At 39.9% G+C, this 12,522-nt stretch overlaps 1 protein-coding gene and 1 pseudogene across 1 annotated transcript in view; both read right to left on the bottom strand.

Annotated features, from left to right (window-relative positions):
* The window catches only part of PPM1E (protein phosphatase, Mg2+/Mn2+ dependent 1E), a 216,097-nt gene that overhangs the window by 125,523 nt on the left and 78,052 nt on the right, over positions 1-12,522 (bottom strand). The window lies entirely within an intron of this gene.
* On the bottom strand, positions 12,359-12,458 carry LOC116475991 (U6 spliceosomal RNA; annotated as a pseudogene).

Below are 12,522 nucleotides of genomic sequence, written 5' to 3'. Positions count from 1 at the left end.
AGGCTGGTTCAACATGAACAAATCAGTAAACATAATCCATCACATAAACAGAACCAAAGACAAAAACCACATGATTATCTCAATAGATGCAGAAAAGGCCTTCAACAAAATTCAACAGCCCTTCATGCTAAAAACTCTCAGTAAACTAGGTATTGATGGGATGTATCTAAAAATAGTAAGAGCTATTTATGACAAACCCACAGCCAATATCATACTAATGGGTAAAAACTGGAAGCATTCCCTTTGAAAACTGGCACAAGACAGGGATGCCCTCTCTCACCACTCCTATTCAACATAGTGTTAGAAGTTCTGGCCAGGGCAATCAGGCAGGAGAAGGAGATAAAGGGTATTCAATTAGGAAAAGAGGAAGTCAAATTATCCCTGTTTGCAGATGACATGATTGTATATTTAGAAAACCCCATCGTCTCAGCCCCAAATCTCCTTAAGCTGATAAGCAACTTCAGCAAAGTCTCAGGATACAAAATCAATGTGCAAAAATCACAAGCATTCCTATACACCAATAACAGACAAACAGAGAGCCAAATCATGAGTGAACTCCCATTCATGATTGCTTCAAAGAGAATAAAAAACCTGGGAATCCAACTTATAAGGGATGTGAAGGACCTCTTCAAGGAGAACTACAAACCGCTGCTCAACGAAATAAGAGAGAACACAAACAAATGGAAGAACATTCCATGCTCATGGATAGGAAGAATCAATATTGTGAAAATGGCCATACAGCCCAAGGTAATTTATAGATTCAATGCCATACCCATTAAACTACCGATGACTTTCTTCACAGAATTGGAAAAAACTACTTTCAAGTTCATATGGAACCAAAAAAGAGCCTGCATTGCCAAGACAATCCTAAGCCAAAAGAACAAAGCTGGAGGCATCATGCTACCTGACTTCAAACTATACTACAAGGCTACAGTAACCAAAGCAGCATGGTACTGGTACCAAAACAGAGATATAGACCAATGGAACAGAACAGAGCCCTCAGAAATAATACCACACATCTACAACCATCTGATCGTTGACAAATGTGCCAAACACAAGAAACAGGGAAAGGATTCCCTGTTTAATAAATGGTGCTGGGAAAACTGGCTAGCCATATGTAGAAAGCTGAAACTGGATGCCTTCCTTACACCTTATACAAAAATGAATTCAAGATGGATTAAAGACTTAAATGTTAGACCTAAAATCATAAAAAGCCTAGAAGAAAATCTAGGCAATACCATTCAGGCCATAAGCATGGGCAAGGACTTCATGACTAAAACACCAAAAGCAATGGCAACAAAAGCCAAAATTGAAAAACGGAATTTAATTAAACTAAAGAGCTTCTGCACAGCAAAAGAAACTACCATCAGAGTGAACAGGCAACCTACAGAATGGGAGAAAATTTTTACAATCTACCCACCTGACAAAGGGCTAATATCCAGAATCTATAAAGAACTTAAACAAATTTACAAGAAAAAATAAAACAACCCCATCAAAAAGTGGGCAAAGGATATGAACAGACACTTCTCAAAAGAAGACATTTATGCAACCAATAGACACATGAAAAAATGCTCATCATCACTGGTCATCAGAGAAATGCAAATCAAAACCACAAGGAGATACCATCTCACACCAGTCAGAATGGTGATCATTAAAAAGTCAGGAAACAACAGGTGCTGGAGAGGATGTGGAGAAATAGGAACACTTTTACACTGTTGGTGGGAGTGTAAACTAGTTCAACCATTGTGGAAGACAGTGTGGTGATTCCTCAAGGATCTAGAACTAGAAATACCATTTGACCCAGCAATCCCATTACTGGCATATACCCAAAGGATTATAAATCATGTGCTATAAAGACACATGCACACGTATGTTTATTGTGGCACTATTCACAATAGCAAAGACTTGGAACCAACCCAAATGTCCATCAATGATAGACTGGATTAAGAACATGGCACATATACACCATGGAATACTATGCAGCCACAAAAAAGGATGAGTTCACGTCCTTTGTAGCAACATGGATGAAGCTGGAAACCATCACTCTGAGCAAACTATCACAAGGACAGAAAACCAACCACCGCATGTTCTCACTCATAGGTGGGAATTGAACAATGAGAACACTTGGACACAGGGTGGGGAACATCATACACCAGGGTCTGTCATAGGGTGGGAGAAACGGGGAGGGATAGCATTAGGAGATATACCTAATGTAAATGACGAGTTAATGAGTGCAGCACACCAACACGGCACATGTATATATATGTAACAAACCTGCACGTTGTGCACATGTACCCAGAACTTAAAGTATAATAATAATAAAAAAGAAAGAAAATGTAAAATAGTACAACCACTGGGGAAAACGGTTTCTTCAAAGAGTTTAAAATAGAATTACCAAATGACCCAGCAATTCTATGGGTATACACTCAAAAGAATTGGGTCCCAAAGAGATACTTATACATTTATAATCATAACATTTGTAATTATAGCAGCATTATTCACAGTAGCTAAAACATGGAAGCAACCCAGGTATCAACTGACTGATGAATGGATAAGCAAAATGTGGTACATATATACAACAGAATATTATTAAGCCTTAAAGAGGAAATACATTTTGGCTGGGCACAGTGGCTCATGCATATAATACCAACACTTTGGGAGGCCGAGGTCGGCAGATGACCTGAGGTCAGGAGTTCGAGACCAGCCTGACCAACATGGTGAAACTCCATCTCTACTAAAAATACAAAAATTAGCTGGGTGTGATGCTGCACGCCTGTAGTCCCAGCTACTTGGGAGGCTGAGGCAGGAGAATCTCTTGAACGTGGGAGGAGGAGGTTGCAGTGAGCCAAGATCGCGCCACTGCACTCCAGCCTAGCGACAGAGTGAGACTCTGTCTCAAAAACAAACAAACAAACAAAAATAAATAAATTCTAATATATGCCGCAATATGAGTGAACCTTGATGAGGACATCATGTTAACTGAAATAAATTGGTCACAAAAAGATAAATACTGTACGATTCCACTTAAATTAGTTATTCATTGTAGTCCAAATCATAGTCAAAAAGCAGAATGATAAGAGGAGGAAGGAATGAGAAGTTACTGTTTAATGGATAGAAAGTTTCAATTTTGCAAAATGAAGAGTTCTGGAGATGGATGGTGGTGATAGTTGTACAATAATATTAATGTACTTAATGCCAATAAATTGTATACTTAAAAATGGGTAAGACAGAATATTTTGTTATGTGTATTTTACCACAATAAAAGAAACTGAAAAAAAAAACAAAAAACCATGAACCATGAACAGAATTGTAGAGGAACGAATCTGTAAAAGTAAATCCACTTGCTAGGTTGCTATATGTTATCCCTGGTTCCTTCCTGAAAATACTAATTAATGATGATTACAACAATATACCCAAATATTTACAATGTCAGAAATTTCCAGCAAATGTAGACTTGGTCACACATATCACATAAGTGATTAGCAACACTGTTAAGACTGGGCATTCAGACACAGGCAAAGTTTACTATGATGGAGGAAAGTGACTATGCCATTCCCAGACTGCAATACTATATGCAATATATATGAGAAGCCAGTGCCATTATCTAATGAAAATAAAACTCAATAATACTTGAATAAAAGGTTATTGATAGAAATATTTTAACTTTAAAAATTTGGTCTCTATGTCTCTTTAGTCTCTTAGTTCAAACCAAATTTTCTGTAAGATCTTGTGATGTTCTTTGCTAGAAGACTGCTAGATTTCTTATTAGGGTACAAATACAATAGAAATCATGTTTTTGCAAAAGTCTACTACTCTAAAGATTGATTGCTGATATCTTTTTCCATGCAGTTTTATAAAATATATTGCCTCTATAAAAGACTCTAGATAGAAGTAAGACTCAATAGTGAAATAAATTCCATTAACACATTTTCATGGAAATAATTAGTTTAGTGACAACCTTCCAAAGCCCCACGTGGGGAGGTGGTAAATTGTCTTTGAACACCCACCTCGGCTATTTACACTTGCCATTAATGAGGGAAACAGTCACTATTTCTTTACAAACTCAATACGAGGCTGGAGGATGTACTCATAAAATCCAGCAGTCATACAATGTATATTATATTATTCTAGATAGTTTTTAATCTCTTCTGAAAAGTTATCCCTTTATATCACTTTTTAATCTGTAAGCATTATGTTCTCATTTTTATTATAATTTTATTTTCTTCCTTTTACTGTTACCCTTATTATTCACTTTCATACCCATTTGAAATATAAATTACAATTAGCTATAATTCTTTTTTTATACCAGAAACCTTGATAACTTTTAAAATCAACTAATCATATTAGAAAATCTTCACAATAAGTTCAGATAATTCAATACATTTGTAAATATTAATCATGTTTGCTTTTAATCTTTGTAATAAGTGAAATTCTCTAATATCCCAGGACCTACAGTCCTTCAGTAAAATGACAGTTGAAATACATTTGTCAAAAAATAGTATTATAGGCCGGGCGCGGTGGCTCACGCTTGTAATCCCAGCACTTTGGGAGGCCGAGGCGGGCGGATCACGAGGTCAGGACATCGAGACCACGGTGAAACCCCGTCTCTACTAAAAATACAAAAAAATTAGCCGGGCGTGGTGGCGGGTGCCTGTAGTCCCAGCTACTCGGAGAGGCTGAGGCAGGAGAATGGCGTGAACCCGGGAGGCGGAGCTTGCGGTGAGCGGAGATTGCGCCACTGCACTCCAGCCTGGGCGACAGAGCGAGACTCCGCCTCAAAAAAAAAAAAAAAATAGTATTATAATTCTTAAGAATTTAATTCCCAAAATAATGTATCTCTGTACTTAACTCTATATGACGTATAGAAAGGTATGTGACAAAACTATAATGTTCTGCCTAAAGACTTGCAAAGCATACTCTGCACCCTCCTTTGAAGGTCAGATATTTGTTTACATCATATGCTTAGGGGGTCCCATTTATGATAAATCACTTTTTCATATGCCATTTCCCCTACAATCTTCATTGTCTCACAATGTTTTGTTTTGTTTTGAGACAGGGTCTAGCTCTGTGCCCAGGCTGGAGTGCATTGGCATGATCATGGCTCAGTGCAACCTCAACCTCCAGGGCTCAGTTGATCCTCCCATCTCAGCCTCCTGAGCAGTTGTGACTCTGGGCACACACTACCATGCCCAGCTAATTTTTGCATTTTAGACACAGGGTTTCACCGTGTTGCCCAGGCTTATCTCAAATTCCTGGGCTCAAGCAATCCGCTTGCCTCGGCCTCCCAAAGTGCTAGGATTACAGGTGTGAGCCACTGTGCCCGGCCTTGTTCTACAGTTTTATTTTTATTTTTATTTTTTTTAGACAGGGTCTTGCTCTGTCACCCAGGCTAAGTGGCGCAATCTTGGCTCACTGCAACCTCTACCTCCTGGGTTCAAGCAATTCTCCTGCCTCACCCTTCCAAGTATAGCTGGGACTACAGATGTGCACCACCACGCCCAGCTAGTTTTTTATTTTAATTTTTATTTAATTAATTTTTTTTTTTTTTGAGAGGGAGTCTCACTCTGTCGCCCAGACTGGAGTGCCGTGGTGCAATCACGGCTCACTGAAAGCTCTGCCCCCCAGGTTCATGCCATTCTCCTGCCTCCCAGATTCACGCCTCCCAGGTTCTCTGCCTCCCAGGTTCATGCCATTCTCCAGCCTGGCACTACAGGCGCCGCCACCACGCCCAACTAATTTTTTTTTATTTTTAGTAGAGACAGGGTTTCACCGTGTAGCCAGAATGGTCTAGATCTCCTGACCTCGTGATCTGCCTGCCTCGGCATCCCAAAGTGCTAGGAGTACAGGCATGAGCCACCCAGAGCCCAGCCTGTTCTACAGTTTTTAAAATTATAATTCTTTTTAAAATCAAAACATTCTAAACTTTTTTTTTTTTTTGAGACAGAGATTTTGCTCTCGTTGCCCAGGCTGGAGTGCAATGGCATGATCTTGGCTCACTGCAACCTCCACCTCCCAGGTTCAAGAGATTCTTCTGCCTCATCCTCCCGAGTAGCTGAGATTACAGGTGTGCACCACCACATCTGGCTAATTTTGTATTTTTAGTAGAAACAGGGTTTCACCATGTTGATCAGGCTGTTCTCAAACTCTTGACCTCAAGTGATCCACCCACCTTGGCCTCCCAAAGTGCTGGGATTACAGGCATGAGCCACTGCGCCCAGCCAACAGTTTTTGATTTACAAATTGAGTAGATAGTGTAGCATTTTCATATGCCCCCCAACATACACACACATTTTCCATTTTCCCCTATTATTAACAGCTTATGTTAGTATGGCTCACTTATTACAGTTAATGAATGAATACTGAAAAGTTATTATTAACTGGTCCATAGTTTGATTTCCTTAGTTTTTACTTAATGTCTTTTTTCTGTTCCAGTATCCCATTCAGGATGCCCCTATATTACGTTTACTTGTCGCGTCTCCTTAGGTGTCTCTTAGCTGTGATTGTTTCTCAGACTTTCTCTTTTTGAGAATCTTGACAGTTTAAAGAGTTATGGTCGGGTATACTGTAGGATGGCCCTCTATTAGAATTTGTTTTTCTCAGGCCGGGCACTGTGGCTCGCGCCTGTAGTCCCAGTACTTTGGGAGGCCAAGGTGGGTGGATCACTTAAGGTCAGGAGTTTGAGACTAGCCTACCCAACATGGGGAAACCCCATCTCTATTAAAAATACAAAAATTGCCAGGCACAGCAGCTCATGCCTATAATCACAGCACTTTGGGAGGCCAAGGAGGGCGGATCACAAGGTCAGGAGTTAAAGACCAGCCTGGCCAATATGGTGAAATCCCATCTTTACTAAAAAATACAAAAATTAGCCAGGCGTGGCGGTGCACACCTGTAGTCCTAGCTACTCAGGAGGCTGAGGCAGGAGAATCGCTTGAACCCAGGAGGCAGAGGTTGCAGTGAGCCGAGGTCATGCCACTGCACTCCAGCCTGGGCAACAGAGTAAGACTCTGTCTCAAAACAAAAAACCCCCAAAGATTAGCTGGTCACGGTGGTGTGCACCTGTAATCCCACCTATTCGGGAGGCTGAGGCAGTAGAATTGCTTGAACCTGGGAGGTGGAAGCTGCAGTGAGTCAAGATTGCACCACTGCACTGCACTCCAGTCTGGGCGACAGAGCAAGACTCCGCCTCAAAAAAAAAAAAAAAAGTATTGTTTTTCTCACAGTTAGATTGGTGTTACAGACTTTTGTGACAAAGATCACACAGATGAAGTGCCATTTTTCATCATAGCATATTGAGGGTATATATGACATCAACATGATTTATGACTGTTTATATTGACCATAATCACTTGGCTTGAAGGTGTGTTTGTCACATCTCTCCCATGAAGTTATTCCTTTCCTCCCACTCCCCACTTTTCATAAGGGACTCTTTGGAAGGAAGTCACTATGCACAGCCCACACTTAAGGAGTGGGGAATTATGCTCCCTGTCCTTAGGATGGAGTATCTAGAAAATATAATTAGCATTATTCCATATGGAAAGATGTGTCTATTCACTTCCATTTATTAATTTATCCAATTATTTATATATCAGTATGAACTCATTGTGGAGTCCTGATAAGTTAGCAACAACAAGGGGGGGTGCCCCAGGGTGGGGGAGAACAATTGTTCTGAGAAACAGCTAACTACAAACATCCTGTTTGCACAATATCCTGTTCCCAAATACCTCGTTCTACATGTAGTCCCTTCCAGGTCCATCCCATAAAACTTCCCTCCAGCCCTGCCTCTTTGCAGACAGCTTCTTCTCTGCTGTGCTGCCCAATGCTTCCTTGCAACATACTTTCTGTCTAGTACACTTACTTTCTTTAACTCACAGCTGTTTCAGCAAATTATTTTACCACTGATGATGCTGGCCCAGATCAGCTGCAACCCACCACAATCATGAATATTTATGTTATACTTTCGGTTATAATACAATAGTATGGTATTCATTCATTTATTTTACTCAAATATGTCTAAATTTTCCCATTGGGTGCTCTTTCATTTGGCTTCTTTTACATACCTCTCACAGTGATCTTTTTTTTTTTTCTTTAGCACTTTCTTACTTTCTGCCTCTACAAGATGCCCCAGGCTGGTTCTGTACATTTTCTACCCTATCCCTGCAATCAGCCATTTCTCCAAGGAGTCCTGGTTACTCTTACTGAAGAATAATATTAGAAACCAAGATCTGAGCACTAGGTATACTTCTTACTACTGAATTGGTCTGGCTTTTGCCCTTGGCTCCAGGGAGGTATTCTCTAAGCCTCTGTAATGCCTGACTGAAAAGTAGGTCCTTGTTAATCTGGGAGCTTTAGGTCATGCCAGATAGCCTATGCTAACAATGTACTTAATGGTGGAGGTTTTGAGCCATGTGGTATCTGTAACAAAAAACAGCCATGTGAGTGGTCAATCATGTCTATATGACCAAGCCCCGACAAAAACTCTGGACACCAAGGCTTGAGTGATCTTACCTGGTTGGCAATACTTCTAGCGTGTTGTCACAAATTGTTGCTGGGGGAAGTTACCACTGTCCATTAGTCCAGCAGTAGAAGAAACTGGAAGCTTCCCATGAGGAATTCTCCTGCACTCTGTCCCATGTGCTTCTTCCCTTGGCTGGTTTTAATATGTATCCTTTTAATGTAATAAACCATAACTGTAAATATAACAGCTTTCAGTGAGTTCTGTGAGTACCTCTAGGGAATTATTCAACATGAGGGTGATCTTGGGGACCCCTAAACTTACAGTTGGAGTCAGAAGTGGTGGTGGTGTTGTAAACTTCTAAACTTTATAGTATGTATACTAACTTGTGCACATACCCATCTATAAAAATTTCCACATGCAACTATCTAACTATATATGAGCTCTTCTAGTATCTTCAACGTTAATCCATTACCACATGGGTCATTCTAGCTTCCTCCCTTATTGATTTTTAAAATCTTCACTCCAACAGTGAGAAACCTGGCTCCCACTACCTGCTATCTATTTTCTTATTGTTCAATGTTAGTGTACGAGTATAGCAACAATGCATTTATTAACCTATAAACCCATGCAGAAAAACTTTATCAACTTGAGTAAGTACTCTTGTACAGTTCCTTTGGCCTTTAGTTTTACAGACTCCAGTCACTTTCAAAGTTAGGGTAGCACTTTTCTCCCCATCCCTTTTGGTGAGGTTGTTTCATATATTTGTAATATAGTTAGATGCTCTTGTCACAGTCTGCTTTCTTTCCCAAATCCCATGACTTCCTGAATTATATTATTTTTTCCTTAAAAAAATTTTTTTTTAGAGAGACAAGGTCTTGCCATGTTGCTGGACTTGAACTCAAGTCCCAAGCTGGACTTGAACTCTTGGCCTCAAGTGATCTTCTTATCTCAGCCTCCCAAGTAGCTGGGACTACAGGCAGAAGCCACCATGCCTACCTCTGAAAGCCACTGTTGAATTTGTACACACTGAGGTTAACTTTTTGTGCTGTAAAGTTCTACAGACTTTAACAAACGCATAATGTCACATATCCACCATTACGGTGCGTACAGACTAGTTTCACCACCCTAAAATACCACTCTGCTTCACCTATTCATCCCTCCCTCACTACTGTCCACAACCTCTGACAACCACTGATCTTTTTACTGCCACCATAATTTTCCTCCTCCAGAATGTTATATAATTGGAATTGTTACAGTATATAGGTTTTTCAATTACTTAACAATATGCATCTATGTTTTCTCCATGTCTTTTCCTGGTTTAATATCTCCTTTCCTTTGATCACTTAATAACATTCCATTGTATGAATGTATCACAATAGTTTGGTTATCCATTCGCTTATCAAGGGACAATCTGTTGCATCCAGTTTGGGGGCAGTTATGAATAAAGCTGCTGTAAACATTCCTTTGCAGGTTTCTGTGTGGACATAAGTTTACAACTCAACTGGGTATGTCTATTGCACCTAGAAATGTGATTAATTGCTAGATCATATGGTAAGAATATGTTTATCTTTCTTGTAAGCCACTGCCAAACTGTTTTCCAAAGTGGCTATACCATTTTGCATTTCCACCAGCAAAGATGAAAGTTTCTTTTGTTTTTCATCCTCACTGGCATTTCATCCTCACCAGCTTTTCAGTTTTTAAATTTAGCCATTCTAACAGACTTTAATGGTATCTCATTGTTTTAACCTGCAATTCCCTAAAGACAAATGATGTTGAGCATCTTTTTAGGTGTTTATTTGCTGTCTCTACATCTTCTTTATTGAGCTATCTGTTCAGATCTTTTGCTCCTTTTTTAATTGGGTTGTTCACTTTCTTATGTTGAATTCTAAGTGTTCTTTGTATATTTTGGGTACAAGTCCTTTATCAGATATGTGTTTTGCAAAGATTTTCTCCCAGTTTGTGACTTACCTTTTAACTCCCTTTACTGTGTCTTTCCCAGAACACAAGTTTAAAGTCAATTTTATCAATGTTTTTTTCCTCCATGTTATTTGAGTTGTATCTAAAACTCATGGCCAAACTCAAGGTCACTAGATTTCTCCTATGTTATCTTCTAGAAGTCTTATAAGTTGTGCATTTTACATTTATGTGTATGATCTATTTTAAGTTAATTTTTGTGACAGGTATAAGATCTATGTTTACATTCCAGAGGACTTTCTTAATTGAAAGGCTTCAAAGATTTATCAACACGTTATTGTCAGTGATCATCACCTTTCTCTGGGACAGTCTAAGAGCCCTGGCTGGAGATGAGACAGAGTCAAGACTAACTTCTCAAATGCTTCCAACTTTTATAAACAGCAGACTACATTGTCTAAATTAGCAAATGCGTAGCATATATAATTTATAAAAGCTTCATGGGCCGGTTGTGGTGGCTTACGCCTGTAATCCCAATGTTCTGGGAGGCCGAGGCAGGTGGATCACCTGAGGTCAGGAGATCGAGACCATCCTGGCTAACACGGTGAAACCCTGTCTCTACTAAAAATACAAAAAATTGGCCAGGAGTGGTGGCAGGCACCTGTAATCCCAGCTACTCAGGAGGCTGAGGCAGGAGAATCACTTGAACCCGGGAGGCAGAGGTTGCAGTGAGCGGAGATTGCACCACTGCACTCTAGTCTAGGTGAGAGTGCGAGACTCTGTCTTAAAAAAAAAAAAAAAAAAAAGCCTCATGATTTTAATAGAATTTCTGATGGCCTTTTAAAACAATTTCTTAACATAAATTAAAAGTCCAATAAATTTTTCTGAGTAATCTGAAATAAAAGTAAAATCAGTTTGTAACTATTAGGGATAATGAGAGATTTAGTGTGTGTGTGTGTGTGTGTGTGTGTGTGTGTGTGTGTGTGTGTGTTTATTCTCACTCTCTGACAGTTGTATATCCTGGGAATTCTTTTTTTTTTTTTTTTTTAAGAGACAGGGTTTTACTCTGTTACCCAGGCTGGAGTGCAGTGGGACCATCATGGCCCACTGTAACCTCCAACTCCTGGGCTCAAGTGATCCTCCCATCTTAGCCTCTGGAGTACCTAAGACTACAGGCATGCGCCAACAAACCCAGTTGATCTTAAATTTTTTTGTGGCCGGGCACGGTGGCTCACGCCTTGTAATCCCAGCACTTTAGGAGGCCGAGGCAGGCAGATCACAAGGTCAGGAGCTCGAGACCAGCCTGACCAATATGGTGAAACCCCGTCTCTAATAAAAATACAAAAATTAGCTGGGTGTGGTGGTGTGCGCCTGTAATCCCAGCTACTCAGGAGGCTGAGGCAAGAGAATCACTTGAACCCGGGTGGCAGAGGTTGCAGTGAGCCAAGATCGCACCACTGTACTCCCAGCCTGGGCGACAGAGTGAGACTCCATCTCAAGAAAACAAAAAAAATTTTTTTTTTGTAAAGACAGGCTCTTACTCTGTCACCCAGGCTGGTCTTGAACTCCTGGCCTCATTAAATCCTCATGCCTTGGCCTCCCAAAGTGCGGGTGTGAGCCACCATGCCAGGCCCCCTGGGAATTCTTTGATTTCGATAAGAAGAAGGTAGATGATGAAATACATTAATCTTAATATTATATATAGTTCATTTTTTCCTGAAAGAATTTTAATCTGGGTAACATAAAAGATAAAGTTAGTAGTCTTGTCACTTTTGAGCAACACTATATACCCAAAACTTAAAAAACAGTTGCCATTAGAGTATATCAGGATGGTTTTGCTCTGGGCAGCATAGTATAGTGGTTAACATCATGTTAGAGATTCTAAAGTCACACCTGACTTTGAATCCTAGCTCTACTGTTTACCAATTTTGTAACCTTAGGCAATTAATTACTTGACTGTTCTAAGTCTCAGTTTCCCCATTTGTTTTTTTTTAATTATAATATTTAACATTTGAGTGTGATCCTTGTGCAGGGACCATGCTAATCTTCTCTGTATCATTTTTAGTATATGTGCTGCTGAAGCGAGCGCCCCATTTGTTTTTGTTTTGTTTTGTCATTTGAGACGGGGTCTTGTTCTGTCACTCAGGCTGGAG

Source organism: Hylobates moloch, unplaced genomic scaffold, assembly GCF_009828535.3.
Source record: "Hylobates moloch isolate HMO894 unplaced genomic scaffold, HMol_V3 SCAFFOLD_10, whole genome shotgun sequence".
NCBI lineage: Eukaryota > Metazoa > Chordata > Mammalia > Primates > Hylobatidae > Hylobates > Hylobates moloch.
This window is presented reverse-complemented; position numbering and strand designations above follow the sequence as displayed.